The 11,826-nt window shown below is 33.8% G+C and overlaps 1 pseudogene; it reads right to left on the bottom strand.

Moving 5' to 3' along the window:
- Nucleotides 1-3,679: 3,679 nt before the first annotated feature.
- Nucleotides 3,680-8,101, bottom strand: LOC142635682 (F-box/FBD/LRR-repeat protein At5g56420-like; annotated as a pseudogene).
- Nucleotides 8,102-11,826: the final 3,725 nt, after the last annotated feature.

Consider the following 11,826-nt stretch of genomic DNA (forward strand, 5'->3'; position numbering starts at 1 on the left):
TACAGCAACCCTCCTTATTTTGAACTTTACCAGTTGTGAACGGAATATATAAAACTAAGCAAAGGGGGAGTTTTATTATGCAGGAATACATTTATAAGATAATATATTATAGTGTGCATGCTTACATATTTATGTGTAGCATAATTAAAACACACCCAAAATTTGTATCAATTAATCTGTCAAAACTATACTCTCTTTTTTTTTTGGAAATATCTAGCCCCTATGAATTTGTTTATTCAGCCAGGGCAAGTAAGGGCAAGATAGTCATTGTAACCATGATGAAGAGGACAAAATCGTTAAAAGTATAAGTTAAAAAAAAAATTTTAAAAAAAAAACTAAGAATTTAAGTATAGCACATAAGCTAACATAAGCAAAGTAGTGAGAGAAAAATGTTTAAGGATGATAAAATCATATAGAAAAGAGTAATGGCTGGATAATTACCGTTTATGCCACTAGAGGGAATTAAATGATGGCGTTTATGGTGGATGGCATGGCTTGATGTTTTCAGATGGAGGAGGAGAAGTAGAGAAAAGAAAGTGTGAGTTTAGGAAAAGAAATCCCTCCAAAAAAAATAAATAATAATAGTGAAAACGATGGAGTGAGCAAAACGTTAGTGCTTTGGTGAAATGAGTAGATGGGCTTGGGCCTATCACATTTTTTAGTGATCAATCCATTTGAAATTTGTTCATATTCATAGAGATAGGTAGAATATGTGAGCCTCTCCAAACATTCAAAAAAAGGCCCTTTGGGGGTGGAGGGGAGATAAGGGGCACTTCAGTCCGAAACATCCTAGGCCCGTAATGCCTCTCTTCATTTGCTTGCCCCCTTCCAACTCATAATGCCAAATGCCTATTAAATTATCTAGTTCTAAAAGCTAATCGCCAAAAGCTCACCTTTCGGGTGATCCATGGTTTGGTAACAAAAAAGGGTGTAAGCTTGGAGCCCACCATGTCTTCAAGAGATTTTGGGGATGGTTACTAGGAGTCTCTAGCATTCATCCTTCAGTTGGATTGAGTGAGACAGAAAGATGACTAAGCCTTCCTGCTCTATTGGAAACTATCCTCTATCAAAAAGTCTCGTAATCTATTAGATTTTTTTTATTTGATCAATAAGAAAGAAGTCAGAGGTAAACTCCCCTTTATGTTTCCCTTCCTTTATGCAAAGGTTCTCATAAAGCTCATCTTTTGAAAAAGCGCTTGCTACTTTTTTGTGAATATGCTGCTCATCACACATATATATGAACCTTGAGTTGTGCTATTCACATATCTGGTGGGCTAATTATTTGGACTGTTATACCCATAGATTATTTAACAACTCACTAGTTTAACTGGTAAAGTTTATAATAGTTGAATAAGAAATTTCTGGTTCAATCCTCGTCTACACCAAAAACTGATTGATGTTTTTGTAAAAAAAAAATGTCTAATTTTTTTTTTCCATTATAACTATCAAATTTGTCCCAAAAAAAAAAAAAACATTGGAATGGAAGGGATTGGGGATGAGAGAGGATCATTCCCAAACTTGAGCTAGGCTGACCTCCCTTTTTTTTTTTTTTTTTTCCCAATGTACTACTATTATTAAATGTCACATAGATTTGTTCCCTATGTTTGATTGACTAAAAAAAAAAGATCCTATGATTCCCAAGAAAATCATCTACATGTCGGAGGTGAGGATAGCACTAGCAATGGCAAAGCACTATTTTAAAGCCAAAACAGTTTTCATATAAAAAATTTATTTTTGAAAAATCTGTGTGTTTGTGTTTGGTAACAATTTTGATAAATGATTATGAAAAAATTTTTTTTTTTTTTATCCCACCAAATATCATATTAACATGTAGTGGTTGTGGTGGCGAAGGCAAGTCAGATGGCGCATCAAAGACCATGTGGTGACGAAGGAGGCGATAATGGTGGTGGTGGTATGGCAACAAAGGCAACCATACCGTCTATGGTAATTGCCATGGCCTGCAATAATAGGAGTATTTTGTTTACCACAATCCACAAAAACGTTTTCAATTGACTTCTTTTGTTTTTGGCTGTACTCATTTAAAAACAAGGACAACTTTTATAGGAAAACATTTTCCACCGAAACAAATAGAAAATTAGATTGATCTCAGGCCCACATTTAGCCACATTGATATTTGATACCTTTTCTTTCTTTTGCTAAAGCATTATGAGATAAAAATGGAAAAAGAAAACTGAAGGCAAATCAATAATGTACAGCCCCAAAAGATAGAAATGAGAATGGTTGTCAAAATTCCGATCTAGATCTTACGATCCTACGATTTTACAATCTCACCTACTCAAAACGATCCGGATCTTTCAAGGATCTTTGTGATCGTTCAGAATCGGTAGGATCGTATGATTCTGACGATTCTAAACGACCTTGATTTCTTATAATCTTCTTTAACAAAAGGCTCAGTTGGACTCAAATGAAAAATAAAATCTCAATAGATCAAGTTTTTCCACTCTAATGTAGAAAGAGTGTCAGTTGGGCCCAAATTTAAAAAAAATCACAATAGTGTCACATTTTGAGGTTTTTGGCCTCTTTAAATGATATGTACAAATAAATATAGTGATATATGATAATTATATCAATGAATATATAATTTATGTGATTATTTAACATACTAATATGTATTTTTTGTTTTTTCTCAAATAATGTAAGATCTTACGATCTTCAATCTGATCCTATAATCTACAATCCCACCTACCTCCTACGATTCTACGTTGGATCCCGATTTTGATAACCTTGGAAATGAGGGGTTTTTTTTATTCAAAAAAACACATAACCACAATAAATTTATGCATGTAAACTAATGAATCATTAACATGTGTGTATATATAGGGTCCATTTGGATAAAACTTATTGCTGAAAACTGAAAACTGAAAACATTGTAGCAAAATAATTTTTAAATGTATAAATAGTATTGTGGGACCCATTTTGAATTAAAAAATAACTGAAAATAAAATTTGTGGGTCCGTGAACAGTACACGAACGCACTGTTCACGGCAGAAAGCAGCTGAAAAGTCAGATATATACGGCTACTGTTCATGAACAGTAGCCGTTTGTCCCTGAAAAGCGTGCTGCTGCAGGAAAAAAAAAAAAAAAAAGAGGAGAAACGCAGGACAGTCAACAAGTGCGGCTGGGAAAAAAAAAAAAAAAAGAGCAAAACGCGTCTGGACTAAACGCAGACGCGGAAACGCTCAATCCAAACACTCACATAGTGTGCATTACAACTTATAATTGTGTCTTTAGATCACTCATTAACATAACCCTATTTCAAATTACACAACATATAACTTTAATCTTCAACCCCTTGCTCCTTGTACTAAGCAAGGGAAATGAAAGTTTTGGTAGCAATATAATGGCCAAAGTTTTGAGATATTCTACCAACCATGAGCAATATAATGCCTGCTATGCGCCATAGAATGCATAAATCTTAGGTTAATGTAGCATTGATATATGGACAGTAAAAGCCTTGCTAAGAGAGAATAACAAGTACAAATTACCATCACATGACAGCAAGTTACATAGTTTTTTTTTTTTTTTTGAGAAACTAAGTTACACAGTTAATTAGAAGGTTAAGGCAGGGAGCAAAGGAAATGGAGTCTTTAAAGTTCAAAGTATAATGAAATAAATAGACATACTATCACATTTTCCAAGAAATAGGTATTAAACGCTTTCATGAGTATTCAAAAAGAAATTCACAATTTTTTGACCCTCTAGGGAGCTTCAATAACTGCTCACAAACCTTCTCCCGCTTCTCCAAGTCCCCTGCCAAATGCTCTGAACAATATATAACTATTTTGTTCAAGACCAGCGCATTCTTGAGCAAAATCTTTATTGCAGATAGCTCCTTTTCATCTCCATCATAACAACAAACTATAATGCAGTTTAGCTGTGACAATAAACATGGAGGCACTGGGTCCAGTATGCTATCATCTTTTTCACAATCTGAGGACAGACTGAACACCTAATATATCATTGCACATTAGATGTTTTAATTATCACGGAAAAAAGCAACAATAATATGGAACAGATATAAGATAGTAATCATGGTAGTGCTGATGAAGTTACCTCATTAAATTCCAGAGTCTTAAGATTGGGAGATTCTTGCAATATCTTCTGTTAGGTTCTAAGACCTTTAGGTTTAAATGTATTAGAATACTAATTTGCAATGTTGGCAAACCATGATCAAAACGTTTTAGTCTTGTTTAGACTGCTCAAAGTATGTGTCTTATATGTAAAGTTAGAATCGAGTTGCTGCAGAATTTACTGTGCAATTTTGCCTGGCTCGATCGATCGAGAATTAGACTCGACCGATCGAAAGTCGTGCAAAATTTTTTTTCTACAGATTTTTCCAACTAAGTCCAATCCCATTAAGGATTCGGGTTTCAGATCTACTTCTCCTACTATATAAAGGAAACCCTAAGCACGTTTTTAAAGGCTTAAAAGAGAGAGAAGAGTGTGTCTCCTTTTGTATCTAGGGTTTGTACCCAAAAGCTCTCTAGAGTCTTTTTTGTTGTTGATGCTGTGTGTGTGAATCTTTTGTGAGATCTAGAAGTGTTTGCCTTCACACATACTCAGGGTTATCAAGGATCAAGACTATGTCAAGAAATTGATGATCATTCAGTTGTTGTATTAAGAGTTTAAAGATATACAAGTGGGAGTGCTTGTGCTTGCTGGGAATTCAAGAAAGAAATAGTCTGTGGACTCGGAGCTGTCACGTGGTCGTGGTAGTAAGTTTCCTACTCGAGGTAGTAATAGGATGTTAGTGGTCTAAGTCGCTATTGTGTAAACTTCAATTCTTTCATAGTGGATTCGTTTTACCTTGAGGATAGTTAGGTTAAATCCTCCCCAAGTTTTTTACCGGTTTGGTTTTCCTGAGTCATCATATCATTGTGTTATTTATTTTTCCGCTACTTTTTGCATGATATGATATATTTGTGTTAACCTAGATTTGCATAATTTACCTAAGTTAATAACTTGGTTAAATAACTAGGTTAATCTGATTGTTTTAAGGGGTCTAAAAACGTACATCTTCAACAGTGCTGTGGAGCCAAGATTTATTGACCCTTGCCATAATTCCAAATTTAGCAGGTTATTGAACATAGGCATATGACGTGGGAATTCTGCAGCATATTTTAGAGCCTACCAATAGTATAAAGAAATGCGTCATAATTAAGAGACTTTGTGGAACATAGCAAAAAAGAAAGTAAATGACAAATGCATTTATAAAAGCATGTAAATACGATTGTGAAGTGTGATTAAAGATTATTGGATAAGAACTTATAATTAAACAAAGATTTAAATAATTTCCAATCATTAAGTGATGTATGTAAGAAGTCACTAAGGCTTTGGCTCAAGTGATAAGATATATTGGATGGGGTTGGGGTACACCATATGTTCAAGTCTTTATCTAGAAAAGAAGACAAAATTGTATTCAATATCAACGAGACAATGACACCCTACAGTACAACATTGACAATATACAGAAACTCTAATCATTAAAATAGAACTCATTTAAGTAGCACCTCTTCAAAGCTTTTCCCATTGCAATATAGAAACTACTCATTTGGGTGCCTTCATTCCTTACTAAATAAGTTTTTAAATTACTATACTTTAGTTTTAACCCATTTGATTTTGTAAGCATCATTAATTAAAAACAAAAAACAAAAAACAAAACAAAACCAAACAAAAAAAAACAGAGAAACTTCTCATCATTCATATAGATTTCTTGACAATCAAATTATGAAATCACCAAAAGAAAAATTCTTTGAAACTAAAGGTACACTGGGATCCAAAATATAACATATCTTTGAAGTTAGCATAGGGATATGGGATTTTGAATATGGGAGTTGATTGGACCAGATATACCCACATAGGATGCAGATTGTAAGCAAAAGTGAAAAAAAATCTTGAATATGGTGAAATTGTTTGTCAATGTTAATAAAATGATTTCAAACGTAGTAAAGCTGAATCCACATATAATTAATTGGTCAGGAATCAAGTCTCTTCTGTGCCATAACATTGCCTCCTCCACAATAAATTTTTTTAAACATATGTTACAACTCAACCAGCATGAAAGCATAAATGCTTACTTTCCTTTATATGACATTAGTATCAACCTTAAGTTTGCTAACTTTTCTAATTTTACCATTAAATGATAATATATTTATGCAAGCAATTGAAGAGGGCTTAATTTCCACCATTATGTTGATACTAATATACTATAATCAGATTTTTAGACATTATGTAGAGAGAAGTAACCATACCTTAACAGCAAAGCTGGAAAGCATTATTCCTTTTGCATTAGAGAACCCTATTAGAAGCTTATAAATACGGTTGGCAACAACTTGTCTTGGTCTTTTCTTGGAGCCACAAGCATAAATGGATGCCTCTTCAAGTAAGGATGAGTTACATAAAGAATATTCATTGAAGAATTCACCCGTGTAGTAAAATTCTATGAGACTAACTCCCAAAATTGTGACCTACCATTCAAATCACTCCACCTTTTCCTTTCAGCTTCATGTATGACCAAGCTAGAAAGCTTGGGGACACAAATACTCACAACCTTTTGATTCATCCAATGGCACTCATCTAAACACAAGTTCTTAAGGACTGGAAAACCGGAAAATAGCTGCTGGGTTGAGTGCACATCTGAAAAGCTAACACACCTAAGAGCTAAGATTTTGAGCTTTGAGAAACAAATTGTAGGAGGAAATTTAAGTATACAGGGCATAGTAAGGTCTAAGTGTGTCAGCGTCACACAAGTAAACAAGCAATCAGACAGTGAAAATGGTCCTTCAAAGCTGGATAGGCTAATATACAACTCTTGAACATTATGCCTTACTACGGCAGAGATCCATGCATTAACAAGAAATGCATCATGTAGCACATGAAAATAGAGAGTGAATTTTTCTATATCAGAGTCACGAAGAAGAAGCACTCTATTCACAAAATTCTTGAAATGTGTTCTCTCACCATGGCACATTTGTCGAAAGACAAGATTGGGAATGCACATCCATCGATTTTTCCAGCTTTTTGAGAGTATGCTTGTCCTTGCAGCATCTTCTGTTGGCAGTAAGGAAAGTATATATTGAACAATCTCGCAAGGTAAATTGTCTAAGCTTTCCTTGTCAATGTCTTGTTCTTCATTCAACTTTTGCCTTTTGGGTTTTTGAATAAGACCACTTTCATCATTTTCAAATGGTTTGTTAGTTACCTAAAATTAAGAATACTTTGTCAGCTATAACAATATCTATAAAATGCTATGATAGAAAAATTTGTAGAGACATAGCTAGGTACAAATATTCAGCTAAAACATGAGCTATTCCAAAATTTTCAGCAGTTCAGAATCTTGACCAGATTGATTGGTGATGCAGGAGACACAGAGAAATTTATTTTAATTTAGTACAATTTAATTATGCTAGTCAATTGTATTTTCGGTTTATTGTATTTTATTTTAGATAGTATTTGATTAGGTTTATTAGTACTTTTATTTAAAGTCAATGGTATATTTGTAATCAAGCAATTAAGGTTTCCTACTCCAATTAGAAGAAGGGCTTAGTATTCCTATAAAAGTAGACTATGTATTCCTATCAAAGAGAGAAGATATTGATGAATGAAAGTTTCTTTTGGTTTTTAGTCTAGTGTCAACTCCAACCAACTAGGTGCCGACTCCTAATGGTTTTTCTATGCGTGATGCTGATTCCTAGGTTTCTATCCTTTAATTATCTATTTCTTAATTATTTCCATCGAAGCATTTAGTTTGTCTTGTGTCAATTGGCCCCTATATAAAAACACTCCCATTATGTATTTTGTATTTATTTATTTGGTTGGAACTTATTTGCATTTCTTTCTCTCTTAATACATCCTTAAGAGCAACTGCATCTGTTGATGTAAAATTGTGCAAAATAGAAAAAGATGCTCATTTTACACATTTTGAGCAAAAAAACACCCACGTTAGTGGGTGTAAAATTGTGCATTTATGCACAATTGCTACAGTAACCGTGCATATATGCACGGTTACTGTAGCTGTGTATTTTATTTTTTTAATACTTTTTTCTCTCACTTCTCAAGTTACATTCTCTTTCTTCTCCATCAATTCCCTCTCTTCTCCGCCGGACTCTCTTCCATCTCTATCTCCTCCATACAAATCATCAAATCCAAACAAATCATCAAAAGAATCCTAGATCTAGATCTTAATTCATCAAACCCATATAGTTTTCTTAAATCTAAATCTCAAACTCCTCAAACCCATTTACAAAACCATATCATCAAATCCATTTACAAATCTATGTGAATCATCAAAGAAGAAGAAGAAGAAGCAGTCAAGACGAAGAAGAAGAAGAAGCAGTTAAGACGAAGAAGAAGAAGTAGCAGCTATAGCAGTAGTAGAAAAAAAAATGAAGCCTGGAACCTTGGAGGAACAGAGCAACACCAACTGATGTGGGTGATTGTGTTTTTTGCGGCGACTTTAGAGCAACACCAACACCTTGGAGGAACAGAGCAACACCTTGGAGGAGCAGCGGCTATTGTGTGTGTGTGTGTTTTTTTAAAGCATTTTGTTGACTGCTTATGTGTTTCATAGGAATGAATTAGCTAAATATTTGTGGGTTGATAATGGTGGCTAGGTGGGTTGAGGGCGGGTGTGGATGAATATTTTATTTGAATAAATGTGTATAATAGACAAACTGATTTTGGTGTTTTGTAAAATTGGGATTGTAAAAAAAAAAAAAAAAAAAGTTTTAGATGTGCAAATTTGCATAATTTTTGCATCCACTGATGCGGATGTGGGGGAAGGAGATTCGAACCCTGTGTGTCTCCATTGGAAATAACAAGAAGTGTTAATTGACCTAAATGTCATTGGCATTTGGTAGATCTTATTTGCATTTCTACCGCTACCATAATTGATAAAGTAACAGAAATTTGGAGCTGCACACTTCAGTTGAATGGGTAAGATTGCATCTACCAAACCCGAGTCCCAAACTTTTATGTTTAATACGGATAAAGCAAGATTTGTCAAAATTTGGAGCTGCACAATGATTTCATTTCATTATCTCAGCAACCAAACAGAGGATAAAGCAAGATTTGTCAAAAGAAAACCAAAATTAAAAAATCTCCACAACAGGCTCTACCCGGATTCTAGATCACAATCACATAACAAACCCTAGAAACACAACAGAACAAAATACACTAAAAAAACTCAAACAAAAGAACAGCTCAAACAACGAATCAAAAAAAGAAAAAGAAAATCATAATTTCCAAACCTGTTGAGAAACTTTCCTAGATTTGCACTATGAATTGAATTAGAGAGAGAAAGAGAGAGTGTGGGTATGGGAATAGGAATGGGGAATGGGTGGTGTATAGGTGCATTTAATTATTAAGTTTGGGGATGTGCGCTTTTGGGTTTGGCTTTGGGTTTAGGTTTTTGGTTTTTGTTGAGTTAATATTTTACTATATAATAAAATTATAAATGTTACTTTTACAATATTTTACAATAATTTTATAATAAGTTTAATTATTAAGATATAAGAAATTGTTTTAGGCCTTTTCAAAAACAAAAAAAAAAAATTGTTTTAGGCCCAAAAAAAATTTGTATATGTGTGTGTGTGTATATATATATATATATAATTTGGGATTAAAAAAAATATTATTATATTAGATGATTATTTGCTATCATGATGATTGAGAAATTGTTTTAATAAAAAAAATGTATAAGTATAATTTGGGGTTAAAAAATCACTTATTAACACCAGACGATTATTTGCTATCATGTGGCGGTAGCGGAGGTGGGGGCGATGGTGGAAGAGTTGGTGGCGGTTGCGGTAGTGGCAACGGTAGCAGTTGCGGTGGTTGTGATTGTTGTTTATTTTAGTTGATATATTATTTTATTGTAGTAGATATATTATTTTATTATGATGTTTATATTATTTTATTGTGTTGAAAACTAAAATAGATCCACTGCTGCTCTTGGATGTTTTGTGAAGTGAGTAGTTAAAATAGATAAAATAACTTTTTATGGTGCCAAATAGCTAAATTTTTAGTTTCATTACTGTGGATACTCTAATTAGAAACAAACTTTTATGTTTACTACGAGATAATAAACATAAAGTTTATGGGTATATCAACTATGATATATGACCTTATACATTAAAAACGTAATTACTGCAATATTTAGTATGGAATCAATCACAAATAATTTTCAAGAATTAAAAGAATGTTGAAACTTCATTTTCATAGATAATAGCATTGGAACGTAATAAGAAACGATTACCTTGTGTCTTTTCATTTTGTTGACATTTTGTTAATACTACACGAACGCTAATTTTGATTTTCACCACAAAAAAAAAAAAAAAATATATATATATATATATATATCTTTATACTTCAGCCCCCCTAATTCGAACTGTGGCTCCCTCCTTAAGGATGGGCTACATTTATTCTTAGAGAACACTCCAATTTGTATATGTACTGAATTTGTTCATAATAAAATGACTAGATCGTACGTCTGTCATTAACTTACCGCAAACTTGGAAGCACAAATTCAGACACAAGTACGTGTAGGAAGAGTTGTATTATGCAAAATTACAGCTTAAAGGATATATTATAGTGTACATGCTTACACATTTAAGTGTTGCAGACTTAAAAAGTTAAAACACACCTAACATGATATGTATAAATTATTCTGAGAACATTATACTTATCAACAAAAATTAATCAAACAAAATTATATAAAAGAGTAATAATGGCTGGATAATTACTGTTTATGCCACTGGAGGGAATTAAATGACGGCGTTTATGGTGGGTGGCATGGCTTGGTGGTTTCAGATGGAAGAGGAGGTTAGGGGAAAGAGGAATCTCTTATATTTAACAGTAATAGCTTTTTTTTTTTTTTTTTTGGCGGGAATCAAGTTAGTAAAAAGTTTAAAATCCCTTCAAAAATTGATGCGGTGAAAAAGTGAAAATGATGGAGATGGAATGAGTGGAAACTAGAACGTCAGCGCAGTGGTGAAACTAGTACGTGGGCCTGGGCCTATCAAGGTGGGCTGAATTACAAGTGGCGATATGTCTATTGTTTAAGTTTAGGCAACATTGGAAAAGAAGTATCGAAGAGTCTTGCTTCCCTTTGTGTTTTCAACTAAAATGTTTAGATTTCTACTAAAAAAAATTTGGTAGAGCCCATCAAAGAACTCAATCCATTATTTTACTCCTCTAGCTTGAGACAATTTATGCCAACCAAAAAATTTGGGTGGCCTTGGGTTTAGGCACTTCTCTGATATCAATATGGCCCTCCTCTCCAAAGTTGCTTGGTGGATTTTAAATCAGTCCAACAGACCATGTGTGCAAGCACTTATTGCCAAATATAAGGTGAGAAGAAATTGGCTCAATGCTGAATCATCCAAAAAGGCTTCTTGGACATGGAAGAGTGTGGAATCTGCTAGGCATATTCTTGTGGCTGGAGCTTGTAAGCAGGTTTGCAATGGAGAAAGTATTCTCACATGGGAAGATCCTTGGGTCCCAGGCCTATCAAATTATAAACCGGTACCTTTGTCACCTGAAAATCAATCTAGTTGCTTGGTAGTATCACAACTTCTAACCCCAGATAAGTCAAGGTGGGACGAGTCGAAATTCTATGAATTATTTACTGAAGTCTCAGCCAAGGCTATTAAGAAAATTCCAGTCAAAGTGAACCAAAGGAGGATAATTGGTTATGGCTGAAATCCCATAATGGAATACTCTTAGTGAAGTCGGCTTACAAGGAAATTCTAGCTCTATCTGATTCCATTGAGACTGACCTGGTGAAGTAAAAAATCTAGAAATAAA

This window comes from Castanea sativa, chromosome 5 (genome assembly GCF_040712315.1).
Source record: "Castanea sativa cultivar Marrone di Chiusa Pesio chromosome 5, ASM4071231v1".
Classification (NCBI taxonomy): Eukaryota; Viridiplantae; Streptophyta; class Magnoliopsida; order Fagales; family Fagaceae; genus Castanea; species Castanea sativa.